This window comes from Meleagris gallopavo, chromosome 3, assembly GCF_000146605.3.
Source record: "Meleagris gallopavo isolate NT-WF06-2002-E0010 breed Aviagen turkey brand Nicholas breeding stock chromosome 3, Turkey_5.1, whole genome shotgun sequence".
NCBI classification, from domain to species: domain Eukaryota; kingdom Metazoa; phylum Chordata; class Aves; order Galliformes; family Phasianidae; genus Meleagris; species Meleagris gallopavo.
This window is the reverse complement of record NC_015013.2, coordinates 59,806,760-59,817,097: the sequence shown is the minus strand read 5'-3', so window position 1 is coordinate 59,817,097 and position 10,338 is coordinate 59,806,760.

Genomic DNA, 10,338 nt, shown 5'->3' with positions numbered 1-10,338 from the left:
TTCAAAGGAAAGGCTGCCTGGATTGACTCCCCCTAGTGGGGTGGGAATACTTACGCTGGCCTTCTTCACTCACTGGCTCTCCAGAAAGTCAGCAGTAAGCTCCTACTATCACTGCTCTCACTGAGGGTGGACGATTGAAGCATTTTGTCTCCTTCTGGATGCAGTACTGCATTCCCTTCTGAAAACAGCAGTGGAAAGCACTTAAACTCCTAAGCCATTCAAGGCATAGAACTGTTGACTCCAATGATGTGGTTTCGTTAAAAATTCTGCCTACCATTCTTGGAAAAAGCAGTAGACCTAAATCTTGTGCCTAAATCCACGGTTCGAGGAGCTTAGATGCAGCATCCCTGCTTGCTGGGACAATCAGTGTGCAGAAGGCAATCTGATCCTACCACGGATGGGTGTGGATTGCTGGCTAGAGTTGTGGACACAGTAACAGTCCTTCTGAAAGCACACACACTCTTTCCATTTTCGAAGTGATGTTTCCCTCTTCAGCAAATCCACGGCTATTGAAGAATAGTGATGGACAGCATGGGACTACAGCCTGCAAGGTCTGAAGCACTGCAGGAACCAGCTGCTTATGTAAGTAGGGCTATTCAGTTTGAACAGTGACGTGCCTTTTCTAAAGGGTCTGGCAGCACCAGCTACCTTGGATATCAAATTGAGCAATAAACATTTAACAAGCTGAAAACAGAACAGAAAAGGCCACAGAGGGAACCTAATAACACGTGATTATATTTGTGTGGTATCAGGAACAAAGGCCTTGGAATTGGTGTGAAGCTCTCTCGTGCTTTAGACTGAGGCGTCTTTATTTCAAAATTTGCCATTTTTTAAATAAAAAAAATGCAGGAAATACAGAAAGCAGCAGATCTATAGATTTGCTTCTAGGCAAATGGAGATCAACCAGTTCAGAAGATAAACTGACTAAAAGTCATGAAATGGAAGGCAAGGGAGGGAGCTCATAAATATAATGAAGACAAACTTAGTTTGTTAACTAAGTTGTCTAAGTTAACACACTTAGAGTATATCTCGCAAAAGGAATTATCAAAAGAGAGAAAAAAGCAGCAGTTTCCTCAAGGGAACAATAGAACAGGACAATCTGACCTTGTGCCCTATAAAAACAAACAAAAGAAGTTGTAGTAAGAGAGTTCTTTGTCTAGGTCTTGTGTTTGGGGATCTCTGAGGAGCTCAGGGCAGGCGCAGGATGTGGAAACCTGGTCAAATTGCTAGCAGTAAGTGTTAAATTTGCATGAGCACATAACTACAAAAAAATCAGCACAGTTATGACAAAGTTATAATGCAAATTGAAAAGAAAAAAAAAGTAGCAATAAATAATCCTTATTGTCCATATATTTTTACCTTAAGAATAAGAGAAACCTTGCGGCCCTGTATCTCAAAGGAGTGTGTGCACATATATGTGTACAGTGGAGAAACCAAACAAGTAAACAAAACAACAACAAACAGGTAAGAATATTAGGGAAATTAGAGATTCACAAATTGGCTGGCCTAATGAATTTCCTTCTAGGATGTAGCTCGGTCACAGGTCACTCATGAAGGGTAAGTAATGTAATATATCAAAAAAGTGGAAAAGGGCAAACATATCACCCATCTTTGTTAGAATGAAATTACAGGACCAATAAGTCAGTTTAATGTCAAATTCCCAGGAGAAAAAAAAATATCCAGAACAAATGGATTAGCAGCACCTTAAGCTTAACGAGCAGCCAAAAGAGATTTTCTAAATCACGCTGATAACTGCCTTTGACAGGCCTTCCAGATAGGTAGAAGAGAAAGCACAGATGTCACATCTTTCCTTTGAATAAGGTTGCAAAACTGCCTTGAGGTATCTTAACAATCAAACTACAGATGCAGGGAGAATTAATCATTTAGGATGTGAGAAACAAAGGTTAAATATACAAATGTCAGGATACAGAAGTAATTTGGAAGGACAGAGGAAAATGTCACATACAAGATACTTCCCTCAGGCAGGAAACACCAAATACAGACAAGATGAGAAGCAATTCAGCTGTAGGCTACAGTGGATCACAGGAGACAAACACCAAGTTGTTCTAAGAAAGGCAAAGATTATTACAAGATAGCAAAAAAAGTGTTGGGAGTGCAATGACAGAACGTTATCGGCTGAACTTAAAAATATCTTTCTACCTACCTATCTCTGTTCCTATCTGAATACCTAGGAGAGCTGTGGACCCACCAGAAAGGGTCTAGGGAACAGCAATGAGAATGCAAAGCAGTCTAAAAATAGGAGCTAGGGCTGCAGTGGGATTCTAGACAAGCTGGTTGTAAGGACAGGGGAAAACCACACAAGGGATGGCTGCTATTTTAGAATACTGCTACAAGAAGGGAATAGTCTCTTCCTCAGTCAAGCATGGATAGGACCAGTCCTGATGAGTTTAAAATGAGCACAGTAAAGGTTCAGGTTAGACGCTGGAGGAGGGGAGGCAAGAATATTACAAACAAAACCAGAAAACCAAATCTATCACAACAAGCAAGCAAGGAAGGGTAGCGAGGCACTGCAAGAGATTCCACAAGACCTTTAAAAACAGCTGAGACAAACACTTAATACAAGACAGTTTTATTCCTTCGGGGCACAGACAGTTTAGATGGTCTCTTAGGACTTCAAAAGTACAGCTGGAAGCAATGTTCTATGAACCATGGAGGTTTGCCCTATTCCAAACTGTGAGTACTGGGACCAGCAGCAGCATCTACATGGCACAGAGAGCAAAGCAGGACAGATCAACTATTGCATTCCAGAACAGCACCACTTGTCTCAGCCACCAGGTAGGTGTAAGTTCCCTGCAGCAACACGCATGCCAGAGGGACACCATCCTCAACTCAGGCACCAGGCACTGATTGGAGACTGCATATTGACCACTGACACCTAATGTGACATACGCATGTCTTCGGTAGGTGTGCGTACAAACTGCGGCAAACAATCACAGAGCTGCTTTCCTTCCCCACCCTCCCCAAAAATAAATGAAGCCCTATGGCTTGGGGCTTTCTGACTTGTATAAAATCCCACGAATAAAGCAAAAAAGCAAAAGGCAAAGCAGCCAATCTCTTCCAGCTCCCAAGTCATAAAGCAGTCCCCATGACAAATCATGTTCCAGTTTCTAATTACCGGTTCCTAATTTCTTGTTAACATGATGCAACCTTTTTTTTTTTTTTCCCCCTAAGGGTAAAACTGTGCATATGCCTGAGAGCGTGCAACTGCCATTAAAAAGCAGCTCTATATTCAGAGGCATAAGGCCAGCCTCTGTGCCTTACGAGGCAGTCCCTCTGTAGCAAAGGGGCTGCCAGTGCGCCTGTGGAAATATTCAGCATGTACAGATTCCTTATCAAAGACTGGTTGGTTTCCTAACGTCTGCCCTTCACATACAGGCATGACTGCCTGTATAATTATCATAACTTTGACTGAGTGGTTGACGATAATATTTCTTTCAGGTCATTTCAAGTGATGCCCCTACATAAAATATCAAACTGATTTTTGCACGTGTTGACAAGTTCACTCTCTCATTTCTGAGTAAAACCCTGCAAGTGCTATGCCATTCCTTCTTCCACCTCTATTTTAGTTCTTCAGAAACAAACACACATGAAACACGGGAAAAAAACGACCTCAATGTCAACAATTAAAATGTTTATACAGAAATTCTAGATACTTTTGAATATTTGACAGAAGCTACAGAATTCTGGTTTTATTCCCAGATAATTAAACAGGAAGAAGGGCTCAGGGCATCAGACATGAGAGTATCTTAAGCAAGGATCCCAGCCAGCACATGTTGCAGAGCTACATTTGCAAGACAGGCATAAATTACACATTCTGGTGAAGTACTCCACAAGTGCAGCATTTTAAGGCTGTTCATGAGTTTCTAATAGCCTCTGTCAATTCACATAAAATGTGTTTAAACACTCAGATGCCATAACCAAAACCAAGTGGATCATAAATCTGAAGGTCTTCTGAATTGGTGAGGCTAAGTCAAGCTTCTACTTTATATTTACATTGCCTTGGATGTGTAAATTAAAATCCAGGCAGCAAAACTTACTTTTAATTGGTGTGGGTGGTAGATGAGCTCGCTCCTTTTCAGTCTGCCTTCTGGTTTTAATTGGATAGAAAACTATTGTAAATATTTTCTTCTTTCACACTGCTCCTTCCCAAGCTTTTCTGTAAACAAGTGAGGTATTGTTTAGCTGCTGTACACTACATCCCACACACCTCAAACCAAAACAGAGAAAAAGTACACATTCAAATTGCTACAGACCACTTGGATTCTAAGGGTTTTTTTAAAGCACATCACAGAACGACTTGCATACCTCCACATAAACTGGTTAGTGCAAGATATAATATCTTTTTACCTTTGCTTTTCATTATCAGCTTAAGAAGAGAAGAGCAGACTTGGAAACTTCAGCAAATGAACCTAGAAAGATTCACTTAGCAGCCTCTAAGTCTGGTCAACAGCTCTGTGCTGTTCAAGGCACAAGTACAAGTGCATCACTGTTCTCTCATTTAAATGTAGAATAATTCTAGGATTCATGGCAATGCCAGCTTAAACTTAGCTCTAAAGAAACCCTTTGTTTTCAAATAAATCAGTGCCTCGTTTTAGATAATTCTATAAAGAATCCTATTCATCCACCAAATAACATATTACCTAACATGAAAAGAGCACCAAGAAGGCCATCGATCTCCAAAAAATTCTGAGGAAAAGTGAAGTAAAAGCAATCTATTTAGTGCATGTCTTTGGAGTTACATATAATATGTGTGTGTACACATGCACAAGATATAAAATATCATCAGAAATAGCACCATTTGTTCTCAGTACAAACACTTTATACTAAGAGGTTTGAACAATTTATGAGCACATCAGACATGCTCTCCTGACAGAGCCATGTAATTGCTCATTTTCTCTGTCACTGATCCAAGTATCACATGATTTTTCAAGGGATGCTACTAAGGGCCAGCTTTGTGGTCTCCTTGTAGAGAAACCCCATATGTTTCCAATAAGGGCTCTGAACACAGAAGGATAGAAAAGAGTTGTTAGATCCAGTGATTCCAAGGCAAACAGAAAACATTTAAAATATAATCAAGGCACACCACTACTACTGTGAGGCAAGGAAGCACAGGTCCTTGCTGTGCTTCTCTTCAGGCACTTGATGGCCTGGGTGTTTTTGCCTGGTAGCTCTTATTTCTGAACTGCTCTAAAATTTCTCCATTTAGAAGCTTTCAGTACCTTTCCGAACATCTAAACTTAATGCATCTTCCTTTTGCAAGGTATGGTTAAAGCCCATCTAAAAGCCATTTCTTTAAAATTACCTCCGATCCCTATTCCATATTCCTTCAAATTTTAAAGCAAAACACATAAACTGGAGATTCCAGAGCACTTAAGTCAAGTATTTATTTTCTGAATGCTCAGTCCTTTATTTACTGAACTTAGTACAAAACATATTTAAGGGCATGACAGTGATCCCAGTTCATAAATACCTAACACTAAGATGCCACTAAAAAAGTCTCAACTATGACTATCATGGTCTAAATACACAGTTCTTCTCTTACACTACTGCAGACTCTGCAGACTCTGTACATCAGCATTTAAACACGTATGTGCAACATTCCTGCACTTAAGCAGAAACTACACAGGGAATGGAAGATCAAGGATGGTCAATGGCTGCAGCGCTTGCCCTAGGGGGTTTAGCCTCAGACTTCATGGGGACCCAACGGCAGTCTCTGTTGGAGAATGTTACCAAGAAGTCAGGCTTTTTGCTGTGGAATCTGTCTCTGGAGGCTTTCAAAATCCAGCCAGAGAGCCCTGAGCAAGCTTGCCTGAACTCGGCGCTGACTCTGTTTTCACTAGGTAGTTGCACTTGACACATCCCAGGGTTCCTTCTGACCCAAGTAACTGCTTGATCTAACGCGTTCAGCCCTAAGCAGCACTTCCCCTTCAGCACATCTTCCTGCTGGAATTCAGAAATGTCACTCTAGTACAACAGCATCACAGAACAACAAAGCTCACAAATCTCCCAAACACAGCTTCTCATTAAAATTATCATTTCAGCAAACGTTAACGATGCCAAGCTATGAAAGGTAGCTTCTTGAAAATAAGAACTGTGCCCATCTGGTGTCGTGTTCTAACAGAAAACAGAAAAGGTACAATACCTAAAATGCTGGCACACAGTTTGCTTAGATTTAGATAACAGATTTTGCATCTTACATGATATAAATAAACACTTGGAAGTGACTTCAATTCTACAGTAGATCAGTGCTGAGATATGAGGTGTAACAGTCATATTTGCAAGGACACTACAAATCCATTCGGATGTACCTACAATATTACCAACAATGAATCCAGAATCAGAGGCAAAGCATTCCTTTGTCTGAAGCCTGTTACAAAATTATTTCGCATTTAAAAACACAGTGAAGCAGTTTTGCATCCTTGGTTTTTCACTACAATAAACAAGAGATGGAGAAGTACCACTGAAGGAGAAATGATCCTAAGAACCAGAAGAGCATGCAGCAGTAAAGCAGCTGGCAGTGCTTGTTTCTCAGCTGAGACTTCCCTCCTTTTAAGCAGCACATTATAGAGTGTCAGAAGCTGATATCCCTCTGATTTACTTTTCTCCAAGAGAAATATAACAGATTATAAAGTTACACAACTCTTTCAGTGGCAATATTTTGCTACAGGATCTGGCAAGGCAGTTAGCACTAGCAGGTTGCCAGTCATCCTCACTGTTTCAAATGAGACTGCCAACATGGTGTCTCTTTGAATAAAGGAGCTTTGAAATAAATGTAGACACCAACCTTTCTTGTGCACACCTCCCCCAACAGCCAGGTGCTTTCCTTCTCTAAAGCAAAGAAATACAGTGCTAGCAAAACAAAGCATCTGAAGTATCACAGAACGAGGAATTTACCCCTCCTTGTCAGATGACAAGAAGGATCTGGTAGTGCTTGTTGACAGCCAGCAGAGCATAAGCCAGAAGTGCAGCGAGGTGGCCAAGAAGGCCAATGGCATCTTGGCTTGTACCAGAAATAGCACAGCCTGCAGGAGCAAGGAAGTGATCATCCCTCTGTACTCAACATTGCTGAGGCCACACTTTGAGTATTGCGTTCAGTTTTGAGTCCCTCACTACAAGAAAGACGTTGAGGCTCTGGAGTGCATTCAGAGAAGGGCAACGAACCTGTGAGGGGTTTGGAGCGCACGTCTGAGGTTGTGGCAAGGTGGGGGTCAACCTCTCCTCCCACATAATGGCAAAATGATGAAAGGGAATGGCCTTAAGTTGCACCAGGGGAGGTTCAGGTTAGATATCAGGAAAAATGTCTTCTCTATAAAAGTGGTGAGGCATTGGCACAGGCTGCCCAGAGGTGTTGGAGTCACTATCCCTGGAGGTGATCAAGGGACATGTAGATGGTAGATGTGGCACTGAGGGATGTGGTTAGTGGCATGGTGGGGATGGGTTGATAGTTGGACTAGATGATCTTAGAGGTCTTTTCCAACCTTAATGATTCTATGGTTTTTGCCTTAAAGACTGAAGTGAAAAGACCGTGTGAAGATATAACCTTACATCTTTGTGTTTCTCCCTTTGCTAAAGACTGCAGAAGATGACTTTCAACACAGTTACAGGTCAGGTTGTAGCCACCCCAATCTGTGGATGAGGTCAGTATGACAGGACTAAATACCTGCCTAAGAGGTGACAGACTAGCACTCATCCTACAAAGCTACACCACGGGCAGCATACCAAACGCTGGGTTCCTGCTGGTTCTCTCCTCTTCAGGCTGTGGCAGCTTGTAGCAACTGTGGAGGTGGGGGAGATGTGGGTTTGAACCTCGTGGGCACAGGGAGCAGGACCCCAGGTTCTGACTAGCAGAACACTCTTCCCTCCAGCCACCTATGGAAAGGCCATGTTTAAAAAAAAAAAACAAAACACAAAACAACACCTAAACAACACCTAAACAACTGATCCTATCAGTGTGTTTACAGCACACTTCCTAGGTGTCCCAGTTTCTTATCTCCTCAGAGCTTTGATGCTCAACCACAGCAGCTCCAGATAAAGCAATTAAGAACTTCCTGCTCAAGAAGGAAGATGCACTACACCTCGGACACTTTCGGAGCTGGGCAGACACTGTTATGCAGCTTGGAAGACTTTGTTTGAGATAGAGCGTGTTTGAGAAACTGGAGTGCAAGGGCAAACTCGGTGAAGATGTTTTAAAGCATTCCTGCAGTGTTCTCCAAGTCCTTCAGTTCTACTTTGGAAAGCATGTTTGCTTCACAGGTTATGTTAGCAGATGGATACTGCTTAAGCTCGAACAAAATGAAACTTCAATATAAACATGTGAAGTGCTAACTTCAAATAAAAACAACATATTGCTTTACTACAGCTCAGTCTGCAGAAGCACGTAGATTACTTATGCTGTTATCTAGATCTTTGGTCTATAGAAAGAAAAATCATAGCAGTTTAAGTCCTTAGTGGCTTATGAGTGTCCAAAAATGAAGTCACAAAGTCAGCCAACAGTGACTTTGCACTTGGGAGGTGCCCTCTGCCTAAAAATAATATTTTTTAAAACTAGACAGCCAAAAATAAATATTAACTTACAGCTAAAAATATGTGTAATCTGATCTTGCTTTACATGCAGAAATGCTGGGCATCTCTGTATGAATCGTCTCGTACCCACGGGACAAAAATGCCCTACTGCTTGCATGTAAGTGCTGAAACTGAAACCTTGTGGAAAATGATCTGGGATATAGGTAGGGCAACCCCAGAAAGTGCTGCTGTATGGATGTGGCTGGAGGATCAGAGCTCGTTAGAAGCTTATCCTCTGTAGATAGGATGAAAAATAAGATTTGACATGCACTCTTACACAGTCATGATTAACCTGAGCCTGCAATTAGCATGCATGACATTATGAAATGACAGACTATTTCCATCATAAATCTCAGATCCTAAAGAGAAAAGAGTTGCCACACACCTATTTTAATTTGCCAATACCTGTGACATTCTATTTAATATACTTTATTTTTAGAATTCAGTATATTCTGTGGAAACTTCTTGTTGCTGGGTCAAGTCAGCTTTGGAGGCTGGCAGCCAATCCAGCTGCTTAGATTGAAAGAATTCTGAATATTAAGAACCAGCAATCACTATTTTAAATGCACACCATTACAGCAGAATTATCCACCTACTCATGGATTGAATTGAAATAACTCCAAAAATGAACAGACGAGAACCTTTACTGGGAATTTTAAAGTAAAGCTTTAACTACTAGCTGCCTGCAGTGTGTTATTTCATATGCAGATCGCAGCAGAACGGGCCAGAAACCACCCAACTCGCATCCCTCGTGGCTCCTCTGCTCCATGAGATGTGAGCATCCAGCCCGAGAGGCTTCTCAGAAAGCTGTCCATCGACATCCAAATGCGGGTGGGCAATAACGAAAAGCACCAATTCCTATCTGCTGCTGATCGCTGAAGTAAGAACAAATCCAGCACTTTACAAGCCCTGCACTAATCTGGGTATGCTGTATGTACTACAGTCCTGACAGTTCTTATTCTCTTCAGTCTCAGAATGGTTTGGGTTGGAAGGGACCTCAAAGCACACCCATCCCAACCCCTGCCGTGGGCAAGGCTGCCACCCAGCAGCTCAGTGTTCAGGGCCCCATCCAGCCTGGCCGTGAGTGCCTCCAGGGATGGGGCACCACAACTTCACTGGGCAGCTGTGCCAGCGCCTCACTCCTAAAGGAATGGTTAATCCTCTTTTAAGATAGCAGTACTGATTTTAACAGATAAATATGAAAGACACTTAAACAGAAGGGCTGTCAGCACCTACTTTGAGTGCCCAATCCACACTGAAACGCTATTTCGGCACTCAGAGCACACACTGAAGAGCGGAACACGCAGCCAGGTAACTGGGTTTGGCCGCCTCCGCCTCCTCCCCAAATCCTCCCTCACCTCCATACTGCAATCACTCCCGCGGGGTTAAAGCAGTAGAGCTGCAGGCCGCGGTGTCAGCCGTGACCGCGACCAGCAGACACGGAACCTCCTGCCGAGCCCGGCCAGCGCGGGAGGGCACAATGCGGAGCACGGCGCAGAACGTGCAGGAACACCGCCCGCTGCAGGCAGCGCTGTTGGGGCAGCGCGCTGCCTCCCGCCCGCCAATATCAGCTCCGCGCTTCGAGGCTCGGCTCGCTTCCTCTCCGCTGACCTCGCAAGAGCCGCGCAGGCAGTAGCGCAGATCTCCCGTACCCCCGGGCTGCACCAAACGCCCGCGCCGAAGGGAGGACGAGCGGCGGATCTCTCCGCGCCGCCGGCCGTGCTCCTCGCCCGGCCCGCACCTGCCTCCGCCCGC